The sequence below is a fragment of the Ursus americanus genome, chromosome 35 (assembly GCF_024610735.1).
Source record: "Ursus americanus isolate L20-20 chromosome 35, mUrsAme1.1.p, whole genome shotgun sequence".
Classification (NCBI taxonomy): Eukaryota; Metazoa; Chordata; class Mammalia; order Carnivora; family Ursidae; genus Ursus; species Ursus americanus.
The window spans coordinates 18371889-18399679 of NC_142161.1; the positions used below are offsets into that span (position 1 = coordinate 18371889).

Below are 27791 nucleotides of genomic sequence, written 5' to 3' on the forward strand. Positions count from 1 at the left end.
AGATTTTTCACAGCCTAATGTAGAGAAGAAGCCTCATTGAAGAAGGTAGGAAGGGCAGAGATGAGGTTAGGTGCCAAAGGGATCCACGGGACTGTCTGTGGGTGGGAAGGACACTGCAGGCACAGAGAGGGGAGAGGACCATACCCTCATACCAGGCACCCCGGGCACTGGGGGCCCACATGGGGAAGATGAAGCCTCATAAAATTTGACTTTGAAAACTAGAGGGGCTTAACAATCAGTGGGGCTTAACACTGGAACTTTCAAAATCAGTGGGCTAGGCTCTGGGAGAGCCTGGAGAGCAGAGGCCGCATCCCAAAGAGACAGCACAACAGCCCAAAGAGATATAGCATAGAAGCAACAGTTTAAAAAACATCTGGGGGTGTATTGGAAGGAGATTTATTTACTAATCTCAGAGCATATGCTGGAGAGTAGGGGTCTTTGGGGGGACTTCTCCAAGAATAAAAGAGCTGGAGAGTGCCATTTCCCCTCCTGGCCCCCCCAGCCTAGATACATGGGTACCTGCTGGAATCAGCAAAACATGAATACTCTCCACCTAGCTTGTTAACAGTGTCCCCTGCCACCCCGCCCCCCCACCCCCGCCACGTTCTCCTCTAGACATGCCCGCTCCAATATATCTTTGTTTTTAATGATTTTTTATTATATTATGTTAGTCACCATACAGTACATCCCCGGTTTCCGATGTAAGGCTCGATGATTCATTAGTTGTGTATAACACCCAGTGCACCATGCAATACGTGCCCTCCTTACTACCCATCACCGGTCTATCCCATTCCCCCACCCCCCTCCCCTCTGAAGTCCTCAGTTTGTTTCTCATAGTCCATAGTCTCTCATGTTTCATTCCCCCTTCTGATTACCCCCCCTTTCTTTATCCCTTTCTTCCCCTACCGATCATCCTAGTTCTTATGTTCCATAGATGAGAGAAATCATATGATAGTTGTCTTTCTCTGCTTGACTTATTTCACTTAGCATTATCTCCTCCAGTGCCATCCATGTTGTAGCAAATGTTGAGAACTCGTTCTTTCTGATAGCTGAGTAATATTCCATTGTATATATGGACCACAACTTCTTAATCCAGTCATCTGTTGAAGGGCATCTCGGCTCCTTCCACGATTTAGCTATTGTGGACATTGCTGCTATGAACATCGCTCCAATATATCTTTGGCCTGAGCTCATCCAGAATGCCATAAACCTGGCAGTGTGCAGGCAGCTCTGACAGGGTCAACATAAATCCCAAGTAACTCCTGTCCTGGGGAGAGGGGAGGATAACCACACACATCAGTCAACTGTGGCCCCAACAGTGGACTGGATTCGCCCACCAATGAAAGCTTTTCAAGCGACAACAGAAGGAATGCACCCTGCAGGTTGGTGCAACTGTATCTTTATTCGTGCAACTACTTGTTTTGACTCAGCTCAAGCCCAAGGAGGCCCCAGACTGGCGCATTAACAACATCGGGATCAAACCCTGCCCACAATAGGCAAAGAAAGCCACAGCAGATGACTGGACTAAAGGCAAACACATCTCAGCCACAACAGTAGGGAACATGCAGCCCACATAGGAACCATCCCTGAAGTGCCAGGTTCTGGTGAACAGAGGCCTTTGCATGGCAGGGTACAACAGGACCTCTTCTTCATAAGGACACTACTTTCAAGAACAGGAGACATAGTTGACTTTTCTAACACATAGAAACAGATGCAGAGAGACAAAATGAGGAGACAGAAGACTATGTTCCAAATGAAAGAAAAGGATAAAACCACAACAAGAGACCTAAGTGAAATGGATATAAGTAATATGACTGATAGAGAATTTAAAGTAATGATCATAAAGGTATTCACTGGACTTGAGCGAAGAGAGGAGGACCTCAGTAGAACCCTTAATAAAGAGATAGAAAACATAAAAAAGAACCAATCAGGGATGAGGCACTCAATAACTGAAATTAAGAATATGCTAGATGGAATCAATAGTAGACTAGAGGAAGCAGAAGAATGGATCAGTGACCTGAAGGACAGAGTAATGGAAAACAATCAAGTGGAACAGGAGACAGAAAAAAAATAATAAAAAATGAAAATAGTCTAAGGGAACTCAGTGACACCATCAAGTGTAATAACATTCACATTATAGAGATCCCAGGAGAAGAGAGAGAGAAAAGGGGCAGAACATTTATTTGAAGAAATAAGAGCTGAAAACTTCCCCAATCTGGGATGGAAGTAGAAATCTAGAGCCAGGAAGCACGGAGAGCTCCCAACAAGATCAATCCAAGGAGGTTCACACCAAGACACATAGTACTTAAAATGGCAAAAAGTAGTGATAATTTTAAAAGCAGCAAGAGAAAAGAAAACAGTTACATGCAAGAGAAACCCCATAAAGCTATCAGCTGATTTTTCGGTAGAAATTTTGTAGGCCAGAGGAGTGTGGCATGATATATTCAAAATACTGAAAGAAAACAACAACAACAACAACAACAACAACAACCCTGCAGCCAAGATAGCCGGCAAGGCTATCATTCAGAATATAAGGAGATAAAGAGAGATAAACAGTTTCCCAGAAGGACAAAAGTGAAAGGAATTCATGACTAAACTGGCCTTCCAAGAAATGTTAAGGTGGACTCTTTCAGTGGAAAAAAAGACAGTAAGTAGGAGTAAGAAAAGTGGGAAGCACAAAAGCAGCAAAATTAAGTATATCTATAAACGTCACTCAAAGGATTCACAAAATAAAAAAAGATATAATGTATGACAGCATATGCCTAAACACGGTGGAGGGAGAGGAGTAAAGACTGGATTCAAACTGAGTGACCATCAACTTAATATAGATGGCCATATGCATAAGATGTTGTATATAAACTTAATGGTAACCAGAAATTAAAAACCAGTAATAGATATGCAAAAAATAAAGAGCTAGGATCCAAGCACATCATTGAAGAAAGCCAGCAAACCATGAGAGAAGAGAGCAAGAGAAGAAAGGAACCGGGAACTCCAAAACAATCATAGAACACATAACAAAATGGCAATAAGTACAGATCTATCAATAATTACTTTGAATCAAATGAACTAAATGCTCCAATCAAAAGACACAGGTTGATCAAATTTATTTTTCTTAGTTTTTGTTTTCTCCCTCAGGATGTAAGTTGTATATTCTATTTCTATTATTTTAAGGTGACCCTTGAAATTTTATCATACGCACTTAAATTCTAAAGTTAATGTCTAAACCTTTCTTCTAAATGATACAAAGACTTTAGAACACTTTAATTTTGAGCACTCACCTTCCAAATAATATCATCGTTGTCCTGCATTTTAGTCTGGTCTTTTAATGTAAAAATCATTCCTGTAATTATATACAGAGTTCTGATCACCTCTTCAAAATTATATGCTATTTTGTAGAGTATCTAAATTTGTGCTTTTAAAAAGTTACTTTACACAGTGTGCTTTTAAAATTACCCAGTATTTCCCAATTTGTTTGTTCAGACCCTCATTCAGGGATTTTTGTTCTTTCTGACATTTATCCTTTTAACAGTTTCCTTTAGTGAAGATCTATTTTTTTTTTTTTTTTAACATTTCTGGTATCTAATATTGGATAGAAAAGAATGGATGTGGTGGCATAGTCAGTAGTGAGCAAAGGTCATATATTTTGAAGAATCCATGCTACTTCAGTCTATTCAAAATTTGTGGGAATTCTGAGAGATCCTATATACTTGAATATTTTTTGTTTAAAAATTATAATATAGTTTCTCTTATTTTCTTTTTACTCTTTTTTTTACTCTTTTTACTCAAATACATATTTACAAAAATATTCATAAATTAATTTTCTCAAATCAGTGAATTGATACATTGAATACAATTGGAGTATTTTACAGCTTTGAAAAAGCAATATATTCATAGCTAAATTATTACTTAAATATTAGAGCTTTGACTTTCGTTCTTTTTGTCCGTAAATAAAATGAATTAACAAGTTAATTTTATTAATATTAATATTAAGTGCTATATTAATTTATTAAATTATTTTAAAAGCAATGCAGCACTTGAAAAGGCTGGGCATTTCATAACACTTTTCAATAATGTTTTATATTAAAAGAGACTCTAATTATATTTAACTGCTGACAAAGCTGTTGAAAAAAACTGACACTATATTAAATAGTTTTAATGCATTTTCAGCATTGTGCTTTTCTTTTGATTTGGAGAGTGTTGTTACAAAAGAGATCTGATAATAATAGGTTGATACTGAGGCATTTAATAACCTCTTGGGATTCTTTTATGGTCTGTGAGGTGGTTTCTGGTACAGTAAATTAACAGTGAACTCCATGCCAGGAAATACTAGCACACACTTGCTTTCTTTTAAGCTATTTTAAAGAATGTGCTTATTGTTTACTTGACTTTTTGAAAATACACTTTATGGAATAAGGAATCCTTGAGGGATTCTATATGAAGATATTCACGGATACTTTATGAAGGGTTTGAAAGTTTGGGGTTTGATTCTATTTCTTCTTAAGCCTAGAGTTTAAAAGTAATTTAAGAACTAAATAAAAGCCTCTATAGGGACCTTTCAGCTTCTGGGCTTACCAATAACATTTTGAAAAATCCCATTACTATTAAGCACTGCAGTTTTTCATTAGATTTCAATAGCTTTTTTTCTCTTTTTTCTGACACTTTGTAAGTAACAGATCTGTACAATTGGAATATAACACTTTACTGTGGCTTAATATTAATTGTCTTTCTTAGCATAAGCAAATAGCATTTAAAACAATGCTTTGAAGAATATTAACATGAAGAGCAGCCTTTTCAGTCATGCAGAGAAATGATTTTGAAGTGACATTAATTTTTACATTAAATTCTGTTGGGAAACCTTATAATGGCTCATTTTTTTTTCTTTTTTGGGAAAAAGATTTCCAAGCTATAATTTTTTACATTCTTTAGGGGCACTTATGCTTTTAGCTTGCTCCGCATAAGTCAAAATAATTTGGTATTTTAGAGTCTTAAAGTTTAATATTAATAGTTTTAAATACTCCGTCTTCCTGAAAACTGTGTTTAACATTTCTATTTCTTTTATCATTACCTGCCTTGTGGCCATCTTTTAAAGAGACTTTTATAAAGTCACAACTTTTCAAATCCATTTTAATATCTTGCATCTGTGGATATCATAATTGATTGCATTTTTAATTCAATTCAAATTAAATTTTATTTTAAAATGTCCTTTTTATTTTGAGAGAACTTTGTTGTTTATAGTTACTTTTTTTTATGTAGTTACTTTTCTTAAAGTAATTTTGAGTTGTCAAACTAACTGAGCCTAGTAGGTTATTGTGAAGAAAATTTTTCTCTGGATCTTTCCCTTTCTTTTGCATGTAGGTAGGACTCAAGCAAGTCAAAACATCAAAGTAAGTTTGCCTTTTTTTTTTTTTTTTTTTAGGAATCTCATATAGCTTTCTTTTTCTGGAACTTCTGTTAACATCCAAGTGGGTGGTACTCTCCTCTCATGTGACCTTCTTACTGGTTGGATTTCCTTATGTTTCATTTACACTACTTGATTTAAAACAACAATGACTTTTACTTCTGGGATATCCGGATTGTTCTCTGTTCCATGTGATATTAGCTAGGGTTCCTCAGGTGGGTTTGTTTACTTGGTGGATGGTCTAGCCTGCAAGGTCCAAGAAATCCTCTGTCACATGTTTGGGGCCTCAGTAGTGACTGTTGTTTGCATGACTATGTCACCTTCCATGTAGCCTTTCTTTCCAAGTAATGTCTATTGAATTCTAGGTTTCTGACTGGCACAGCATCATTTCTACCACATTCTATTGGTTGAAGCAAGTCAGTTCCAAGGTGATGGAAATAGACTCCATCTCTGGATGAGAGGAAAAGCAAGTGAAATTCTAGTGTAGTCTAGATACAAGTCCTTCATTAGATCTATGATTTACAATTTTTTCTGGTGGGGGAGAGGACAATGGCTTCTTAGATATTGTAGCAAAAGCACAAGCAACAAAAGAAAAACTTAGATATATTAGGCTTTATCAAATTAAAAACTTTGATGCATCAAAGGGCACTATCAAGAGAGTGAAAACGCAGGATGGGAGAAAATATTTGCAAATCATATATCTGATAAGGGACTTCTAAATCTCGGATATATAAAGAACTCTCGCAACTTAACAAAAGACAAACAACTCAATTAAAAAAATGGGCAAAAGACTTGGATACACTTGGATATCCAGTTGGTGCTATTGGCACAAATGACCAATAGCACATGAGATGATGCTCAAGATCATTAGTTATTAAAGAACATATAAATCAAAAGCACAATGAAATACCACTTCACATACCACATAACAGCTGTTGGTGAAGATATGAAAAATTGGAACCCTCATTTATTACTAGTGCAAATGTAAAATGACGCAGCTGCTATGGAAAACATTTTGATAGTTTCTCAAAATGTTAAAAATAGAATTACCGTATGACCCAAAAATTCCACTTCCACTTATATACCCAAAGGAATTGCAAACAGTTGTAGAAACAAAAAACTTGTATGCAAATGTGCATAGCAGAACTGTTTACAAGAGCCAAAAGGGGGAACCATCCCAAATGTCCCTCAACTGATTAATGGATAAACAAAATGTGGTATATCCATGTAATGGAATATTATTTAGCTCTAAATAACGGTACAGTCTACAACGTGGATGAACCTTGAAAACATTATGCTAAGTAAAAATAGCCAGATATAAAAGGCCACATGTTGCATAGCTTCATTTATATGAAATATCCAGAAAGTACAAAATGTCGACAGAAAGCAGGTTAGTGATTGCCAGGGACAGAGGAGAAGGAGAAATGGGGAATGACTGCTTAACGGGTATGAGGTTTATTTTGGAGGGGGGTGTAATAGAACTATCCAGGAACTTGAAGTGGTAATGGTTGTCCAACATTGTGATACTACTAAATTTCACTAAATTGTACACTTTGAAATGGTTGAAATGGTGAATTTTATGTTACATATATTTTACTACAATAAAAAGAAAGCAATTGTGAAATTGGATTTGCTTGCGCTTGTGCCATATTCATAAAAAACATGCTCAGGTTAGCCATTGGGAAGATAAGTGAAATGGAATCAAGTCACCCCGATTGTTCGAGACAAAGCAATCCTAAATCACCAGACAACCATCCAGGACTCAGCAGATGAGAATGCCGGGCTAAGATTGCCAGAGCCGTCTTACCTACCCCAGCTGACTCAGTGGGTCAGCAATAAATGCTTATAATTTTATGCTTCTGAATTTTTAAAATTTGTTTCAGAGGTATTATGACAATTTGACTGATGTAGTATCTAATACTATTTCTCATTTAAAAAATTCAGGGCTTCTTGGAGAAATGGCTGATTTGAAACCTGGGGCAAAGAAGGTAATAGGTGAGCCTTGGACATATCAGAAAGCAAGGAACCTTTCAAGGAATAATGAGGTTGTCTTAAAAGGACCTAAAGTTCTAAAGATGGATAGGGGTGAAGGTTGCACATCAGTATGAATACACTTAATGTCACCTAACTGTACACTTAAAAAGTGGTTAGGGGTGCCTGGGTGGCTCAGGCGGTTAAGCGTCTGCCTTCGGCTCAGGTCATGATCTCAGGGTCCTGGGATCAATCCTCTGCCTCAGGCTCCCTGCTCAGCAGAGAGCCTGCTTCTCCCTCTGCCCTTCCTCCCGCTCGTGCTCTATCTCTCATTCACTCACTTTCTCTCTCAAATAATAAATAAAATCTTTTTTTTTTAAGATTTTTTATTTATTTATTTAACAGAGATAGAGACAGCCAGTGAGAGAGGGAACACAAGCAGGGGGAGTGGGAGAGGAAGAAGCAGGCTCATAGCGGAGGAGCCTGATGTGGGGCTCGATCCCATAACGCCGGGATCTCGCCCTGAGCCAAAGGCAGACACTTAACCGCTGTGCCACCCAGGCACCCCAATAAATAAAATCTTTAAAAAATTACTTAAAAATGGTTAAAATGGTAAATTTTATGTTATATACATTTTACCACAATTGATAAAAAAAAGACCCAAGAGCCAGGCTGAAGGGATTCCTACTGGTCAAAGTTACATCAATATGAGCATTAAATTTGAACCTCAAAAAGAACAATGATCCTATTCTATTTAAGACACATCAAATATGTGAAAATCTTGAGTTCATAATGATATTAGAAATAAAAGTCCCCCAAATTAGAAAAAACTCCTTTTCAGTAACTGAGGTGTCTATTAAACCAACACAAGGACAACACAGTATCCTGGATTCAATTTATTTAGTAAAATCAGCTATAAGTGTACTTTTGGGGGAAAAATATGACCTCATGGTAGGGATTGCTAATTGCTTTCCAATAGTCACTCTCTCCTTGCTCTATTTAGAACCAGAGCTCCCTGTTTTAGCTGCAACTGGACTACCCAACTAGAGACTACATTTTTTCAGTCTTCTTGTGGCTTAGAATGACCTATCGTTATATTGTAGATGTGAGCAAATATTACATAAGAAATATTTCTATCTTGTTTGAATGACTTGATTTTGGATTTCTGTGAAGCCTCAGTTTAACCTATTTTCTAATAAAATGCAAACCCTTTTTGGCATCCAGGCTATTGAAGCATGTCATGCATACATATACCCAGATGCAATAAGTAAGAAATAATAAAAAGACAACGTAGTAGAGGAGAGCTAAAGGAAAATAATAATTTTTATTTAAGACATTCAAGACTTTAAAAAGCTAAAGGACCTATGTGCTAATATATTTTCTTATTAGTGTGGAAAAGAGATATACCAGTTTTTAAGGAAAGATATACTTTTTGTGATCCTGAACTCAGAGAAGAATTTATTGAAGATTTTTTTGTAGTTGTTGAAATGTCTATATAGAAAATGTCTATATCAAAACTATATCTTTAATATAAATTTTATAGAAATGAACTTTGCATAAAGCATATATTATAATCATTTTTTGATTGATAATATGTTCTCTGTGTATAGCTTTCTGATGAACTTGCTTAATTCAGGATAACACAAGCTAAATTAACCATCAAGAGAAGGAAATATTTCTTAGATCAGTGTTTCCAACTGGTTTCTCTAGATGGCAGGACAGAGGAGGGGCTCTACAAGTGATTAATTTGAATTTGTTTTAAATATTCTAAAGAATGTTCTGCTGAGTGTTAAAATACAAGTGCTAGAAAAATTTTCCTGCCATCTCTGTTTTAGTGAAGAGAATTCTGAGGGTGCAGAGTGAACTTTTATAAACTGCTACCGTGTGAGATTTGTTTGCTGTGTGATTTAAGATCGTCTCAATATTGTGTAACCAAAACAAAATACAAAAACAAATTGAATCCTGAGGCTGGTGTACCTACAACTGACAACTATAACCACCAATGTAAAATCTTTGGGATTCAACAGAACAACTTCTTTTTATATAAATTTGAACTAAATTCATACACATAAAATGCTACTTTATGGAGTTGAATGCAGCATTTTATTTGACAGAGGGTTACATTGCTAAAATAATACTCAAAATCCACTCACTTAGATTTCCCCTGAAGAATATCAATAGTTTCCACTAGGCTTTGGACAGAAACCATTGGACAGATAATTCCCCATTGAGATGGATAGTCAGTGTCCGACAGGAAGGCACTCTCTGCTGTTGACTGAAAGAAGATCAATATGTTCTAGATGCCAGGAGCATAGACAGTGAAGATGCTGATAGGAGCCTAATTTGTATTCCAAGGTTAGGTGTGTGCCATCCAACTTTGTCTGCATTTGGGCACTGGAGGCAGGACAAGAATCTTCTCGACATTAGCTCTGGATCTATTCAATTGCTTAACAGAACCTTGATTAAAGCTGAGAGTTTTGTGCCTTAAAGATAGAAGAATATCCTTGCCTGGATACTTTTGAGGGCACAGATGATTAAACACACATATTTATCACTGTAGAACTTTAACGTTGATCAATAAATAACTTTTTTTTTTTTGGTGGGATTATATCTTGATTTTTCCTCTAAAAGTATGTCTATGCAGTCCAGCAGTATTACATTACCTAGGAGCTTATTAGAAATGAAGAATTTCAGGCATCACCTCAGACCTATCAATCAGAATTTATATTTTAAAAAGATTCCCAGGTGATTCATAAGCATATTAAAATTTGAGAACCACTGCATTAGATGTTAGTAGCTAGAGAAAGTCTGAGACAATTCATTGAGTTAATTGGTTGAATACAAATTTCAAAAATATCTATTTGGATGACCGAATTCACAATTTTGGTTTTAATGTCAATATTTGAGTACTTTCCTATCAATAAATGCCTAATAGTATAAGTTGCTTTTATAAATGCACCACTACTCCAAAACATATATTGTGACTGTTGGAAGAAATAATCTTCAATTTTTCCAGGCTTCACGAGTCTCATTCAGTGCTTAAAATTACACTGTCTGGTCTATTAATTTGCTTTTAACTTTTGTTCTTCTATTTTTAATTTTTATTCATGTGTTAACTTACTTTTTCTTTAAAAAATTTCTCCAATTTTTATTTTTCATCCAGGTGCTAGTTTGCATAGAACCTATGGACTCTTACAAGGTTTTAGGATGATCTCCTTGTGATATGGAAAGGAAATAGAAATATGAAATGACTTTAAAAACATGCAGAAAATACTAAAAATTTTGACACTTGTACTTTTGCCAGTATGCCAGATCTACTCCAAAAGCTTCATTAACAACAAGCCAAGATGACAAAGTTGAAAGAGGTGACAGTTTTCAAACAAGCATGTATTTAAAAAACTTTCCAACACATTTTTTTGGTCTGTAGATTACAATTTACAAAATGAAGTTTTGAAAATCTTAGCTATGGTTGTAAGTTGTTTTTTCCAGCTGATTTTAGAGGATTTCATTTCCAGAATCTTTGCTTTTATGTATCCAAGAACACAATCAATTATAGCATCTGGTTATTGGAGTTTTCAAAATTTCAGTTGGGTTTAGTGTACCTTGTTCTGAATTGTGTGTGGTATTGGAATGTCAGCCAATATTTTTGCCAGTTGTATTAACAATCATGACATATCCTTGATGATGTTCAGTTTGCCAGTAAGTTTGAACCATCCGTCACTACATGTCACATCATTAAAACAAAAAGTTTTCAAAATACTTTAACATACTTTGTTATTTAGTTTTCACTGTAATTTTGTGTCCTAGCCTTTATGTTATTCATTCAATTTTTTTAAAAAAAGATTTATTTATTTATTTTAGAGAGAGAGAGGGAGAGAGCATGAGCAAGAGGGGCGGAGAAAGAGAATCTCAAGCAGACTCCCTGTTGAGTGTGAAGCCCAACAATGCAGGGCTGGATCCCACCACCATGAGATCACCATTATGAGATCACAACCTGAGCCAAAACCAAGAGTCAGGGACTTGACTGACTGGGCCACCCAGGTGTGCCCTGTGTGGTAGCTTTTATTATCTCCATTGTAGGAATAAAGAATCCCACCGAGGATAATTAGTTATACTGATCACAAGAAGATAAAGAACAGAGGCTTGAATCCGGTTACCTGACTTCTAATTCAGTTCTTTCTCCACCACCCAATTTTTCTTTGCTTCCTGTTGATTTTGTTTATCACAGAATTTCCTTATATACTATGCTATCCAGCATATAGGAATCAATTGTGTGTAATGCAAAGAAATTGATCTTTTACTATAAACTTTATCTATTCTTTTCCCTAATGCTAACCAAGAAGAATGCTTTAGTTTAAAGTTTTCTCTTCCAATTCAATTATAATTTGCCCTTCAATTTAATAATTCTGAGATATTAAAATAAGCAGAATGTGTAACCCTTTATGATTTTTTTAATGGATTCCTATTGAAGAATGAGGTAGCACTTATTTCAGATTTATTGCCATTTTAAAACTCAAGTTTCCCCCTAGTTACAGGGAAATTCAGGAAAATGTATAATAAATAATGGCTATCTGTAGCACTTGAGAGGCTTTATTAATAAGTGATGTCAAACCATCTAATGCTTTTCCTCAGAGTTATTATTCACCAACACTTTATGGATTTCTACTTGTTATGTTGCTCCTAAAATATGGATAGGATTCTCATATTAAGGGAAATATTCTTTTCTTTGTTGAGTTTATTTTAAGGACAAGCTAAGTTTAGTTATTTTCATGTGAGACTTGAGCTTTGAAATTTGTAGTTATCATAAAATAATCATCTCTATGGTTTCTAACTGCCCTGTTGCTTTTTAGTATTGCTCATTTCTTGTCATTGCAGACTTACTCTTAATACTGATTAGTATCTAAGCTAATTGTTTATCATAAATTGATTTTGTTTCTTCTCAGCTATGGTATTTGTGTGCAGTTCAAGAACTGTACGAACTATCTTCTAAGGGTCTAATACTATTTTCCTTCCTTTGGGATGTTAACTAACATGGAGAGTTTTTATTCATTCTAAAATAAATGACCTCCACATTTAGGATTATTTTCAGCCTAGACTTTGCACCCTCTCTGGTTTGCCTTCAGGATATCTCCTACTCTCAACTAAGGTTTTGTAGGTTGAAAATAGAGTTCCTTTTCCTAGCTAAATCGATAACCTTTCTAACTGCCCAGGATCAGCTTTGGTGTGATTATGTGCTGCTTTCCTTCTTTAGCATCCTTCATTCAGTCAGTTATTGACTCCTGTGGACTGAATGTTTATGTTTCCCCAAAATTAATGAGTTGAAGTCCTAATCCCCAATGTGGTGGTATTTGGAGGTGGGGCCTTTGGGAGGTAATGAGGTTATGAGGATTGAGCCCTTGTGAATGGCATTAGTGCTTTTATAAGAAGAGACACCAGAGAGAGAATTTCTCAGCCATGTGAGGATACAGCAAGAAGGAGGCCATGGATAAGCCAGGAAGTGGGATCTCACCAGAACCTGACCATGGACCCTGATCTTAGACTTCTAGCCAAGATTTGTTTGTTGTTTAAGCCACCCAGTCTATGGTATTTTATAACAGCCAGAACTGACTGAAGCACCAAACCTTAGAGTCATGGGATAAATTGTGTTTCCTTCCCAAGTTCATATGTTGAAGTCCTAACCCCATGTACTGCAGAATGTGGTTATATTTGAAGATAGACTCCTTAAGAGGTAATTAAGGTTAGATGGGGTCATTAGGGTGGGCCTTAATCTAATATGACTGGTGTCTTATAAGAAGAGGAAATTAGGACACAGGCATATACAGAGGGGCATCTATGTGAAGACACAGGGAGAAGATGACCATCTACAACCAAGGAGAGGCCCTCAGAAGAAGCTAACCTTGCTTATACCTTGATCTTGGACTTCTAGCTTCCATAACTGTGAGGAAATAAATTTTTGTTGTTTAATCCACCCGGTCTGTGCACTTTGTTTTGGCAGTCCTACTAAACTAGTACACTTTGGCAATTCTCTGCAATGTCTCTTGAATTTTGGCCAGTTGAAGAGTACATGTTGTTTCCTTATTGTCACTTTATTTATATATATTATTCTGTTTTTCTAAAACATAAGAGCATTTTCTAAAACATAAAGCATTACATTTTCCATACTTTGGCTGAATTGGAAGAGGTAGCAATTATTTTGAAAAAAGAATTTCCATTAGTCCTTTATTTCTCAACTTAGAAGTAACTTCTGTAAGGAGGCATGCCCTTTTGCCCATATTTTGGTCTCCTTTGCACTTAGTGCTTGTCCCAGCTACAGCACTTTTTTTATGTTGTGCAATACTGGCTTTATTTTTATTTTTTTGTTTCAAGTTTTTATTTAAATTCTAGTTGGTTAACATATAGTATAATATTGGTTTCAGGAGCAAAAAATGAATATTGGTTTCAGGAGTAGAATTTAGTGATTCATCACTTACATATAACATCCAGTGCTCATCCCAAGTGCCCTCCTTCATACCCATCACCCATTTAGCCCATCTCCCCACCCACCTCCCCTCTAGCAACCCTCAGTTTGTTCTCTATAGTTTAGAGTCTCTTATGGTTTGCTTCTCTCTCTCTCTCTCTCTCTCTCTCTCTCTCTCTCTCTCTTTTTCTGCTTCCCCTATGTTCATTTTGTTTCTTAAATTCCACATGGGAGTGAAATCATATGGTATTTGTCTTTCTCTGACTGACTTATTTGGCTTAGCATAATACACTCTAGCTCCATCCATGTCATTGCAAATGGCAGGATTTCATTCTTTTTTCTTTAAAGATTATTTAAGAGAGAGAGTGAGAGCAGGAGGAGGGGCAGAGGGAGAGGGAGACAAGCAGACTCCCTGCTGAGCCGGGAGCCTGCCAACTTGGGGCTTGATCCCACCTGAGCCAAAATCAAGAGTCCAGTTGAGCCACCCAGGTGCCCTGAGATTTCATTCTTTTTCATGGCTGAGTAACATTCCATTGTATGTACATGCCACATCCTCATTATCCCTTTATCAGTTGATGGACATTTGGGCTTTTTCCATAGTTCGGCTATTGTTGATAATGCTGTTGTAAACATCGGGATGCATGTGCCCCTTCAAATCACCAACTACAACACTTTGTTGTACTATGTTACAGTTGTACATTTTATTACTTTTCTCCCCCACCTGCTGGATTGTAGATGGTTAAGGTCAGGAACTAATTCCTGAATGTTACTATATTCCTACCACCTAGTGTAGTGCCTGGCACAAAGAATGTGCTCAGTAAATATTTATTAATAAATTACTTTGCGTTTTGCTGCAGTAGCAAGTAATCCCCAAATATCAAGGTCCTAAAACAACAGAATGTCTTGCTTATAATACTTGTTCACTGTAGTTCTTCTCGAGGTTCTGCTCTGTGTCATCTTTATTCCTGGATCCATGTTAATGGAGTAGCTACCATTTGGAGTATTGTCTGCCATTGTGGCAGAGGGGAAGGGAGAACTTGGTGATCCTGTAGTGGCTAATAAATCTTCACAGATAGCACTTCTGCTCACGTTTCATTCATCAGAGCAAGTTCTGGGCCACATATGATGTCAGTGTGGGGAAGGAATTCTAATCCTACCATGTGCCAGAAAGAGAAAAAGCCAGAGATGTTTGTGAATAGCACCAGTATACAAAAAACTTCTAGATTGGAATGTGCTATATTGTTTTATGTATGATTTTGTCTTTTTACTTTAACATTTTTCTGCTATCTTTACTTTAGTGTGCCTGGATTTTTCTAAAATATTAAATTTGAATGTATATTTTTGCATATTTAATCTGGATCTTATCCATCAGAAACTGTTCCAGTTTTTCTTTTATATTTTGAACCTTATTTTCTTGGAGGACTATATAACCTAGTTCTTATAGCATATGATATTACTTCAGTTCCATATTTTGTGCACCATGACCATGGATAGAACATTATAACTTTTCTGCTTCTCAGTTTCCTTATCTGTAAAATGGTACTCAATCTCAAGTTCCTTCTAGCTCTTTAATCCGCATGTATGTTAAGAATATATTATTAGTGACTATGTTATTGATGGATTTATTCTTTGGTTGGTGTAGAAGTCCATGGTTGTTGGTTTATTAGTAGTAACTGCTTTATTATTTCAGTGTAAACATTTTGCAGGAGAGTCTCAGGTGAATGATCTCAATTATAGACTGCTTTTTCTATCAAAACATAGCTTCTCCTATGTAGATCTGATCAGTAACATCAGAGTCACCTGAGCATATCCTGGGCTTTCTTTTCTTTTCTTTTTTCTTAAAGATTTTATCCATTTATTTATTTAGAGAGCATGGGTAGGGGGGAGGGGCAGAGGGAGAGGGCGAGAGAGAATCTCAAGCAGACTCCCTGCTGCATGTGGGGCCCTTGGGGCCCTGAGATCATGACCTGAGCTGAAACCAAGAGTCCAGTGCCCAACCTGCTGAGCCAACCAGGTGCCCCATATACTGGACTTTCTCAGCAAGCCAGGTCAATAAGAATCCATAGTGAAAAAAATCAATATGTTTGTTTATGCATACATTTAAAAATTGTGGTCAGAATTAACATAAAATATGCAAATCAATTGACATTTTGAGGAAAATATTTGCAACACATAAAAATATACAAAGAATTTATGTAACTATTATACAGAGAGATCCCATAAACTATTAAGAAAAAAGAAAGTCTATACAGACACATTACTGACACAGCCAAATGAACATACGAAAAGATGCTGACATGGGCACCTGGGTGGGTCAGTCAGTTAAGCATCTGACTCTTGGTTTTGGTTCTGGTTTTGATCCCAGGATAGTGAGATCAAGCCCTGCGTCAGGCTCTGCTTCAGTGTGGAGTCTGCTTGAAATTTTTGCCTTTCCCTTTCCTTTCCCCTCTGCCTCTCTCCATCTGCGTGCTTTCTCTCTCTCAAATAAATAAATAAAAAGAAGGAAAAAAGAAAAGATGCTGACAAGAGTGGGGAAAATGGGTACTTCTATACACTGTTGGTGAAGTATAGAATGGTACAATCCTTTTGGGTAAGATAATACAACCCTTTGTGGCATGTATTTTAAAAATTTTAAATGTTTTTTTGTTTTAACCCAGCCACCCCTGTTCTTAGAATCTATCTTCTAGAAAGGATAGGGATGCTCTTTGAAGCACTGTTTGTAAAAGCAAAAAAAAAAAAATTGGAAGCAATTTAAAGGTCTCTCAAGGAAAAGTATATCCTTAAAATGGAATAGTATGCGTATAAGAGAAGGGTAAGGGAATAGTAATAAAACAACAGCTAAGATTTATTGAGTACTTAGTATGTTCTAGACAAAATCCGAAATGTTCTTTTGAGGGTAGATTTATAAATATGAAGAGTACTCATCACAAATGCACTACTTAATCCCCATCACCTTTTTAACCCATTGCCCTATCCCCTCCCTTCTGGTAACCATCAGTTTGTTTTCTAGGTAAGAGTCTGTTTTTTGGCTTGCCTCTCTTTCTCTTTGTCCCATTATGTGTTTTTTTGTTTCTTAAATTCCACATCTGATTGAATTGATATCTCTGACTTATTTTGCTTAGCATAATATTCTCTCGCTCCATCATTGCAAATGGCAAGATTTCATTCTTTTTTATGGCTGAGTAATATTCTATTATAGTTATAGATATACGTATGCATATATATACCACATCTTCATCCATTCATCAGTCAATGGACACTTGGGCTGTTTCCCTAATTTGATTATTGTAGATAACGCTGCTGTAAACATAGTGGGTGCATGTATCTCTTTATGCGATGCATATCGGGTGGTGTATGGAGTGTTGAATCACAGTATTGTACACCTGAAACTAATATTACAGTGTATGTTAAGTACCTAGAATTTAAATAAAAACTTAAAAAAAATGTGAAGGGTAACATATACATGATATATGAGCGAAAAGGTTTCTCATCAATAAATGTGAGTAAATAAATGCAAGTATAAGTGTGTTATCATAAAGATCCAGATGCTTACATTTCTGTATATAGCTATATGTAGATATATAGACATAAACATATTTGAATGAATGTAGGAAAGGGTGAAAGACTACACTCCAAAGTGTTAACAGTAGTTAATTTTAGGGATTGGATTAGATAGGGAATGCTTTTATTTCTTATATAATCATAAAATTATTAGATTGTGGATAATTTTTACTGTTTATTTTCCCTGCTTTTCAAATAAAAGTTAAATGGAGCATGTTGGTGGTGATGATGCAGGAATAGTAGTGCTCTGCTTCATCATATTAAGTGCAGCTTGATCTGTTAATATCGTTTTTGGTGGAAAATCTTGGGAGAAGAACACCTCTAGTTTCGTAATTGGTCATAGAGAATTAGATATTTCATTAAATGTGGAGCCTTAACTCTATCAATAATTTATAAGAATATGTTTTAAAAATGGAAAATACTTATTCCCTTGTTTGGATCAGCAGCTGCCAGGGAAAGGGAGATTTTGGGAGTTACTGTTAGGGAGGGGAAGGATGGAGAGGTACATTTTGAGAAAGCAGGTGTGGATGGGGTGGCAGTTTGGATTACTGTAGTGTCACATGAGGTCTTGATGCCTAAGGAATGGGATGAAGCAAGAGAGGGTAAAAGTTGTTTGATTACTTTGCATATTTGCCTTTGGTCTTCTATTTGCCCTTTTGCCATGAAAATAACTTCCAAACTCTAGGTTGACTGAGTTTAAGTGTTAGTTTGGCTCTGGAGGGAGCAAAACTTTATTATCAGTGGTTCTGTTGCCCTCATGTAGCATCTCCTTAATTATTCTCTCCTTTCTTTTCTTCCAGTGCCATGGAAAAGAGAAGACAGAGCTTGCACAGGAGAAAAGGACCAAGACTATTTTTGAAGCATTTACTGCTACAAAGTAATTCAGCAGAAGGGTTTGTTGCTTCTAGGACCCCTGCGTCTACCACACGCCTGTTACTTTTACATGGCCGCCCCACATCTCTCCAGATTTCAGGTCAGATGTCCCGTGACTTTAGTTCTCTGATGAGTTCAGAAAAAGTCATTAATTTTCTTTTTGTCCAGCTTTCTTCTTGTTGCAAATATGAGAGCTACAGTTTCAAGCTGCAGCTACAAGTATGTGACAAAACTTTAAGTAATTAAGTTACTAAAGCAATGCAGGTAAACTGAATGATGATAGAAGTTAAAGAAAACTTGGCAGAAATCTAAAGGATATAAGTTTAGAAAGGATGTATGAACAATATAACTAAGAAAATAACAGTCAAAAAAAACTTACCAGTTTTTAAAAAACGATTTCTAATTATTTGTAAACACTTATTGAGTGTTTACTGAGTGCAATGTATCTTATTAAGTGCTTGCCTAACTTTTAAAATTGAATCTTTTCAGCACCACTCTGAGTTATGTTCTCTTATTATTCCCATTATCAGGAAACTGAGGTACAGAGAGTTTGGTTGACTTGCCTGAGGTCATACAATTAATCAGTTTTGGAACTGGAACTCTAATTTAGGAAGTCTGAATCCCCAGTCTGTCTTTGTATAATAAATAAAATGAGGCTACCACTTTTTCAGATATTAAAAGGAATCCAGTTGAACAAAGAAAGAACATGCTGTAAGAAATAGTTCAATAGCAGAAGATACTATAACAGTAAATGAAAGGAAAAATATTCTCAGATTGAAAGGAAGGAAAGAAAAGGAAAGCCTGTGAGGATTTTAGAGCATCCTGACCATGGCAGCATGTCTGACCCAGGCAGACAGTTCTAAGAGTTGCTTGGAACTGTATTTAAGGTCCATAGGAATAAAACTGTCCATCTTATCTTACTTTTCTTGTACATACCCTCAGACTCCTCTCTATTATTCAATGACAGCTCCAGCTCTTGAACTCTGAAAATTCCACTGAAAGTGTTGAAAAAAAAGATTCTTTTTTATTTTAAATTGTGTCTTCCCACTGTTTGTAGGTATTATGTGCATTACATTTCTAAAGACTCATTCTCTGCCTGAGGAATAAGACAGTTTAAAAATAACTCGTGTTGTGATTAGAAAAGTCTTTGTATAAGGATACCTGGAAGAAAGTGTGCACAGGTACCGATATAACATATGATGGGTGATAGTTTTCTTTTTTCCTTTTTCAAATTTCTTCCTAATAAATAAATAAAAAATAAATAAATAAAAAAAACCCCACTCACCTCTCTGGCAATCACCCATCTGTACTCTGTCTCTATGAGTATGGGTTTTTATTTGTTTTGGTTTTTAGATACCACATGTGAGTAAAATCATGCAGTATTTGTCTTTCTCTGTCTGACTTATTTCACTTATCAAATTACCCTTGAAGTCAATTGGTGTGATCACAAATGGCAAGATTCCATTCTTTTTTTTTTTTATGGCTGAGTAGTATTCTACTGTGTGTGTGTGTGTGTGTGTATCTCTATGTATATGTATGTATATAGATATAGTGTGTATGTGTGTGTGTATGTGTATCTATATAGATAGATGTATGGAGATATATATATATATATATATATATATATATATATATATATATATATATATTTATATCTCACAGCTTCTTTATCCTTCATCCATCAAGGACAATCAGGTTGTTTGCGTATCTTGGCTATTGAAATAATGCTGCAATGAATACATGGGCGCATATATCTTTTCCAGTTAGTGTTTTTGTTTTCTTCGGATAGATAGATACTCAGTAGTGGAATTGCTGGATCATATGGTATTTCTATAATTTTTTAATTTTTTGAGGAACCTCCCTACTGTTTTCTATAGTGGCTGCACCAATTTATATTCCAACCAATAGTGCATGAAGGTTCCATTTTTTCTATCCTCACCAACGTTTGTTGTTTCTTGTGTTTTTTATACTAGCCATTCTGACTCGTGTGAGGTGGTATCTCATTGTGGTTTTGATGTTGCAAATCTTTTTCATGTGTATGTTGGCCATCTCTGTATCTTCTTTGGCAGGAAAAATGTCTATTCAGATCTGCCCATTTAAAAAAGAAAAGATTTATTTATTTACTTGAGAGAGAGAGAGAGAGAACTAGCAGGGAGGGGCAGAGGGAGAGAACAATCTCAAACAGACTCCCGGCTGAGTGCATAGCCCGTTGTGGGGCTCAGTCTCACAATCCTGAGGTCGTGACCTGAGCCAGAATCCAGTCAGACACTTAACCAACAGAACCACCGAGTCACCCCTTCTGCCCATTTTTAATTGGATTTTTTTGTTACTGAAATATGAGTTCTTTATATATTCTCAATATTAACCTCTTAGCAGAGACATGATTTGCAAATATCTTTTCTCATTCAGTAGGTGGCTTTTTTGTTTTGTTGATTTTGTTGTTGTTGTTGTTGTATGTACAGAAGCTTTTTAGTTTGATATAGTCCAGTTTGTTTTTGCTTTTGTTTCCCTTGCCTTTGGAGTCAGATCAACAAAGCTTTGCTAAGAATGATGTTAAGGAGCTTACCAACTAGGTATGGTAAAAGTTTTATGGTTTCAGGTCTTATGTTCAAGTCTTTAATCCATTCTGAATTAATTTTTGTATATGGTGGAAGATAGTGGTCCAGTTTAATTTTTTTTTGCAAGTGGCTGTCCAGTTTTCCCAACACCATTTATTGAAGAGACTGTCCTTTCCCCACTGCGTATTCTTGCCTCTTTTGTTGTGAAGTAATTGACCATATATGTGTGGGTTTATTTCTGGGTTCTCTATTCTGTTCCATTGATTTATGTGTCTGTTTTTATGCCAATACCACCCTGTTTTAATTACTATAGCTTTATAGTATAGTTTGAAATCAAGGAGTGTGGTATCTCCATATTTCTTCTTTCTCCACATTGTTTTGGCTATTCAGGGTCATTTGTTGTTTGATGTACATTTTATAAGTATTTTTTCTAGTTCTGTGAAAAATACCACTGGAATTTTGATAGGGATTGCATTAGATCTGTAGATTGCTTTGGATATACAGACATTCTAACAATACTAATACTTACAATCCATGAGCACAGAATGTCTTTCCATTTGTTTGTGTCTTTTTCAGTTTCTTTCATTGTTGTCTTTAGTGTATTTCTGCTCTGATCTTTATTATTTTCTTATTTCTACTAATTTTGTACTTCATTTTTTCTTTTGCTGCTTCCATTAGGTGTAAAGTTAAATTGTTTGAAATTTCTCTTGTTTCTTGAAGTAGAACTGTATTGCTATGAATGTCCCTCTTGGAATCGCTTTCCTATAGATTTTGGTGTGTCATAGTCCTATATTTATTTGTCCCTTGGTATTTTTTATTTCTCCTTTGATTTGTATCATTAAGGTCTTCTGAGAATTTGTCTTATTCTTCCATTTGGAACATATTTTCCTGTTTTCTCATTTTGCTATACTTTGTCTGTGTGTGTTTCTGTGCATTAGGCAAAATAGCTACTTCTCTCATTCTTGAAGGAGTGGACTTGTGTAGGCCATGATCCTTTTTATTCAACCTTGCCCTTGCTCAATCAAATCTTTTTGATTGTCTGAACCTTCTGATTTATTCTTTTTAAAATTTTTAAATTTTTATTTTTTATTTTAGTTCAATTAGCCAACACATAGTACATCATTAGTTTTTGGTGTAGTGTTCAATGATTCATTAGTTGCGTATAACACCCAGTGCTCATCACAACATGTACCCTCCTAAATGCCTCTTGATTTATTCTTGATCTGTTTCTGTTGTTGAGGGTATGCCAAGACCGGTCAGTGATCCAAGGGGAGGAATCTCATTTAGCATCTTAGTTTAGGCTGGTTAGAAGCTAGACCCTCAGGTAGCAGCTTTTAAAGTATGTAAATATATATATAGTCCTGTGGGGCCATAATCCTAATCCTTGTTGGTCTCTGGACCTGGAGGTCTGGAGGTGTCTCCTGAGCTATAGTTGCAAAACTCAGGGTTCCCAAGTATATAGACTCCTTTCTGTGAGATCTTGTTATCTTGTAGTGAGGCCAAGGGAGTGTGCAAGGATGGGGTCTCCTTGCTTATGTTCCTTGGAACACCTCCTTAGCCTTTCCTTCAGGTTGAAGCTCCAGGCCAGGTAAATAGGCCTTTTTCATAGAAAGACTGAGGTTATATTTCAGTCTGCTTTCTGTGCAGTCCCTTGTGGTGGTGGCCTGTGAAGTACTGCTTTTCTGATTGTTAAATTCCTGAGGAGCCCAGGAATGCCAGCCTCCTTGGACACCAGGGACAGGGGATCAAGGGGCATCCCCTGTGTGGATTGTATATGTCTACTGGCTTTAGCAAGGCAGCTGGACAGTGTTGGGCGGGGGGCACACTCACTAGTTTTAGAGAGTCAGTGGGATAGTTTTGACTGCACTCATGGTGGTTTCAGGAATGCAGCAGGACAGTGCCTTGTATTTGTGTGTGTGCGCCAGCTTTAGGCTGGATGCCTACTTGTCAACCTCATACAAGGAATGAGGGAGTGCTGTAACTGCCTGCAGTGTCTGGCTTCAGCAAGACACTGGGACAGTGCTATGACTGCTCATCCTGACAGTCTTAGCAAGGTGGCAGGAGGGTGTTGTATGTAAGCTTACCAACTGTGCTAGCAGGGTAGGGGGAAATAAGAAAATGCCATCCACCATTGCCTCTGTCTCTGGGGAGAGTTTCAACTGTCCCTTGCTCCTTTGGCAGATGTTTTTAGATTAGCGAATAAATTGCCTTCACATATAGTCTAGGCACTTTTCAAGTGGTGTTTCTTTAGCTGGGTCTCTGGCCAAGTGAGACTGTACATGAGCCCTTTAAAAGGGGAATCTCAGTTTCCTGCTGCACGTTGGGTCACTTGGAAGTCTACCCCATTGTCTTTCTAAGCCAGGCGTTTTGGGGAGCTCATTTTCCCTTTTGCATATCCTGGGGTTGGGTGCCTGATGTGGGGCGCCAACCCCTTCCTCCTCCAGGAGAAGCACCAGACTGATGAAATCCCTCCCTGTTGTGTCAGCATGCCAGGGGTGGGGTTTGGCGAGATCCTGTTTCTGCCTCTCTACCTGTCTTGGTGTGTATGTGTGTGTGTGTGTGTGTGTGTGTGTGTTTAAATCCCTTATTATGGAGGGCAGTTCATCTAATTTTAAGTTCTTTTTTCTGAGGGAAATGATCCAAATGTAATGTAATTTGGTATGCCTGTGGGAGGAACTGAATTCAGGATCTTCCTAGCCTGCCATCTTGTGGAAGTCTCCTCCATGGGTGACAGTTTTTAACTATGCTTGGGGGAAACAATTTGTTTTATATAGAAACAAAGTGTAGACAAGGAAAAAAAAAAAGATTATGTTAATACTAGATATATCTGTCATGTATTCAAATATATCTATTGCTAACAAGCTGGATAAATCCCCTAAATATAAAATATATAAAATTTCCGGGATGCAGTTTAACCATAGGTCCTCTTTCTTGACCTGTTAGTAGTGGTGCTGGAGGGAGAAGGAGGCAGACAGGAGTGGGGGAAATATTATTTTTATTAGAAGAATTTTGGGGGCACCTGGGTGGCTCAGTCATTAAGCGTCTGCCTTCGGCTCGGGGCGTGATCCCAGAGTCCTGGGATCGAGCCCCACGTCAGGCTCTTCCGCTGGGAGCCTGCTTCTTCCTCTCCCACTCCCCCTGCTTGTGTTCCCTCTCTCGCTGCCTGTCTCTCTCTCTGTCAAATACAATAAAAATCTTTAAAAAATTTAAAAAAATTTAAAAAAGAAGAATTTTTAACACAATGTGTAAGAAAATATTCTCTTTACTGTGGATACTGGTTATGCTAATACATACAATGGGTGATTGTCAAGTGCTTATTTGTAAACATCTTATATACTCTTCATCCTGAAAAGGTGAGAACATTCGATATGCCTGGTGAGGGGGGATTTGTGGAAATCTTACTGTAAGTCTAGCAATTATAGAGAATCTGTAATATTTTGCAACACCATTCTTTATTTCAAAGTCCAGCCTAGACTTTTAAGATATTTGAGATCATTAGATAGCAAAATAACATTTTGTTGAAAACAACCCTCTCCCATCCAATCTGAAATGCATTGAGACAGTAGTAATGTCAGTCCAAGTCTGAAACGAAATCTGCTTCTTTAACCTCTTTAGTAGACCAGCAGATCACATCATCAGAAAATATGAGATTGGGAAGTCTAGTTGGAGGTTTTGCCTTTAAAATTTGTCTTAATATGGAGAGAGAATGGGCTTTCCGGTGACTCTTTACCCTGGCAGCACAAAGAGGGGCTACACGCTGGTGTCCCAGCTGGAAGAGCCAAGGGTTACCCAGTGCTTTTTATTTCAACATTAAAATACTATAGAGAAAAGGGTCTGACTTCCCACCTTTAATATCGCTCAATCATTTCTTTTTACTTCTTGCTTCAGTGAGCACAGTATGTGGTTTTCAGGGGAATTTATTAAAAAGAGAACCCTTCACTGTTTTGTGGATGGATTTTGGAGAAATCTACAGTCAATGCATGTTTCTAAATTCCTTCACAACTGCTGTGATTCTCTAAATCTCGGTGAGGATATGGTTAAAAATTGGCTCTTAATTTATATTTTAATGAGCGACAGAATATTTTGACATTAGCAAATGAAGGGAAATGTCTTATGTAACATCAGTGACTCAAACCGTGAGTGTGGCTTTCTATTTTGGCCAATCGTACTGAACAGATAAACATAATTAAATAGCAGGGCTGTTCAAAGCCCAGGACAACTTTTTTGAAATTTTCTAGATAACTGAGATCATTTGGCTCAGTCTTATTATTAGAGTGGTTATCTGCTTTCTGTGCTTTAAGAATGCCCCCTCCCCACTTTTTTTCTCTTGCACAAACTTAAACAAATTTTATATTTTGTTTAAGTTTGTATTTATAATTTGGAGTCAACAGTCATTTTTGGGTTTTAAGTTTTTGTTTTCCACTTCAGGGCCATTCTCAGCATTTACCAACACCTCCTAAACCATAGTGAGTAAAGGATGACAAGAAACGAAACAGAGAAAGTGTTAGCATGTTAAGGAGAGTTCCAGTGCGGAGGCTGTTGTCTAATGGCGTGGTAGAGGCCATGCTTCTGGTGACTGTATTCATCACCCACTTGGATTCTGCTTCATACAGATTTTGATTTAGGGCATATGGTATCATCTTTTAGCTGGCTCAAAAAAAGTTTACACCAAATGTACTCTTTGATAAATCCTCGAAAATAAGTTTATATTAATCCAGATAATTCTCTAGATCACAAATTTTTAAAATTCTGAAGGAGGTGTGTGTAACAAACATAAATGAATGAAGGAGATCATATTTAGGTAATATTGCCTTTAAAATCGCTGTGTGAGCATAAAATACACATATACAAATAAGGTAGCCCACTGGCTGGCTGGGTATGACTCTTGTTTTATATATACTTTATTTTCTGGCAGTAATAATACTTAACTGGATAATAGAGCTTTCTGTTTCCCAGTCCCTGAGAAACCAACCTCTCAGCTGTGGGTCCCATTTTTAGCTAGGACAAATCTCATCTTATTTAACCAATCTTTCCATAACTTGAGGAAGTTATTGCTTTCTGTGGTCTCAATTGCCTAGTAGAAAGTCATTTAATTTAAGTCCTAGGACCCCTGGGGAAAATTCCAATTGGTTACTGTGCCTGTGGTCTAAATAAGGTGCTAATAACTAGCTACTCCTCACAAGAAGAACCAGTTTTAAGGTCTTCACCCACACCACCTTAGTTAAACTTGAAAATTTCCTGTTTGTTATGGCAAGAAAGACAATTCAGTTCTGCTATTCCGAAATATTATTAGAAAAACTCTGACTGTGAATACAATTTAATTCCTGAATAGGACTCTTACTGGGAGAACTGACTGAGTATATTATATATTGACTTAAGCATATATTGTGATATTTGCAAAGAAGTTCTGAAATCCTATGGTATCCATTAGGTATTGCTTCTTTTGTAAAAATTCAAAACCCATAAAACTGTCATTTTCAAAAATAGGGTTTGATATTTAACCGCATGTTCAGCAAAATTTATTAATTGGAGGCTTCTCCAATTCAGGCATGGACAGTTGTCCAGGAACCTGGAAAGGCTTCATGTTGCAAAAGTATTTAAGCACATAATAACTATACCTTTCACCTGTGTAGGACATTATATAGATAACTCATTCTTTTTTTTTTTTTTTTAAGATTTTATTTATTTATTGGACAGAGAGACACAGCGAGAGAGGGAACACCAGCACAGGGAGTGTGAGGGGGAGAAGCAGGTTTCCCACTGAGCAGGGAGCCTGATGCGGGACTTGATCTCAGGACCCTGGGATCATGACCTGAGCCAAAGGCAGATGATTAATGACTGAGCCACCCAGGTGCCCCTAGATAACTCACTCTTAACAAGAACTTATTAGGCGCCGGGGTGGCGCAGTCAGTTAAGCATCTGGCTCTGGTTGTGATCTCCGGGTCCTGATCTCAGGGTCATGAGATTGAGCCCCACGTCAGGCTCCATGCTCAGTGTGGAGTCTACATAAAACTCTCTCTGACGCTCCTGCCTGTACACATACTCTCTGTCAAATAAATAAATCCTTTAAAAAAGAGCATTTTATTAAGGCATATTATAAGTACACTGCCTTTCTAGCTATAAATAAGCCTCTCTATTTCCCATGAGAGCTTATTATTATCCTCTTTATGTGGAATAGTAAATGGAGGCAAAGATTGAGCATTACTAGTAGGTCCGTTGACTGCCTGGAGTGATTAGTATATTGTGAAGGGATTAATACCTTTGAATAGTTTATAACTTTGATATTTATGACTCGTCTCCAGTAATGCTCGATTCTTTGTCATGTCAGCAAAATGGAATCATATTTACATTTATAGTGAAAAGATATCTTCTTTAATGGCTTTAAAATGTGGCCAACCAGTTTTCTGATACGCCTTCATTTAGAGGTGACATCATTACCGTCTTACTCAGAGTCAGGGCTCTGTGATTGCTTGGCCAATAGAATGTAGTGAAAATCCCTTGGTGTTGGTCTTTGGCCCAGGCTTTAAGAAATGGCAGCTTCCACTTCCCGTCTCTTGGGATGCTTGCTCTTGGAAGCCAGCCGCCATGCCGTGAGGAAGCTGGAGCAGGCAGTGCAGGTGCTAGCCGTACTTCTAGATTATAGCCAGCTTCAGCTTGCCCACCATGAGTGGACCATCCTGAAAGTGGATCCTCTAGTCCACAGATTAGCTATTTCTGTTGATCCCTGCCCAAATTACAAATTTGTAAACAAAATAAATGATTATTCATGTTTTTAAGCCACTAAATTTTGAGGTGATTTTTTACCTGCTTTCAGAAAATGGCAACATTCCCAGGTCCCTTCTCTTCAGTGCAGCAAAAGCTAGGTGCTACTTCAAATCTCAACCTTTGATGCTGTTGGCTTACAAAGGAAGAAAGTGAACATTCCAGATTTATGGGGGAAGCTCCCAGTTTTCACTAGATATTGGTGGAACTG

The 27791-nt window shown here is 36.9% G+C and overlaps 1 long non-coding RNA gene across 6 annotated transcripts in view; it reads left to right on the plus strand.

The window, feature by feature from the left end:
* Window positions 1-27791, plus strand: part of LOC123793671 (uncharacterized) — a 628690-nt gene that overhangs the window by 139852 nt on the left and 461047 nt on the right. For all 6 annotated transcript variants that reach the window (XR_015723077.1, XR_015723075.1, XR_015723078.1 and 3 more), the window contains one exon: window positions 18188-18360. This is a non-coding gene — a long non-coding RNA (uncharacterized LOC123793671). The remainder of the gene's footprint in view (window positions 1-18187; window positions 18361-27791) is intronic.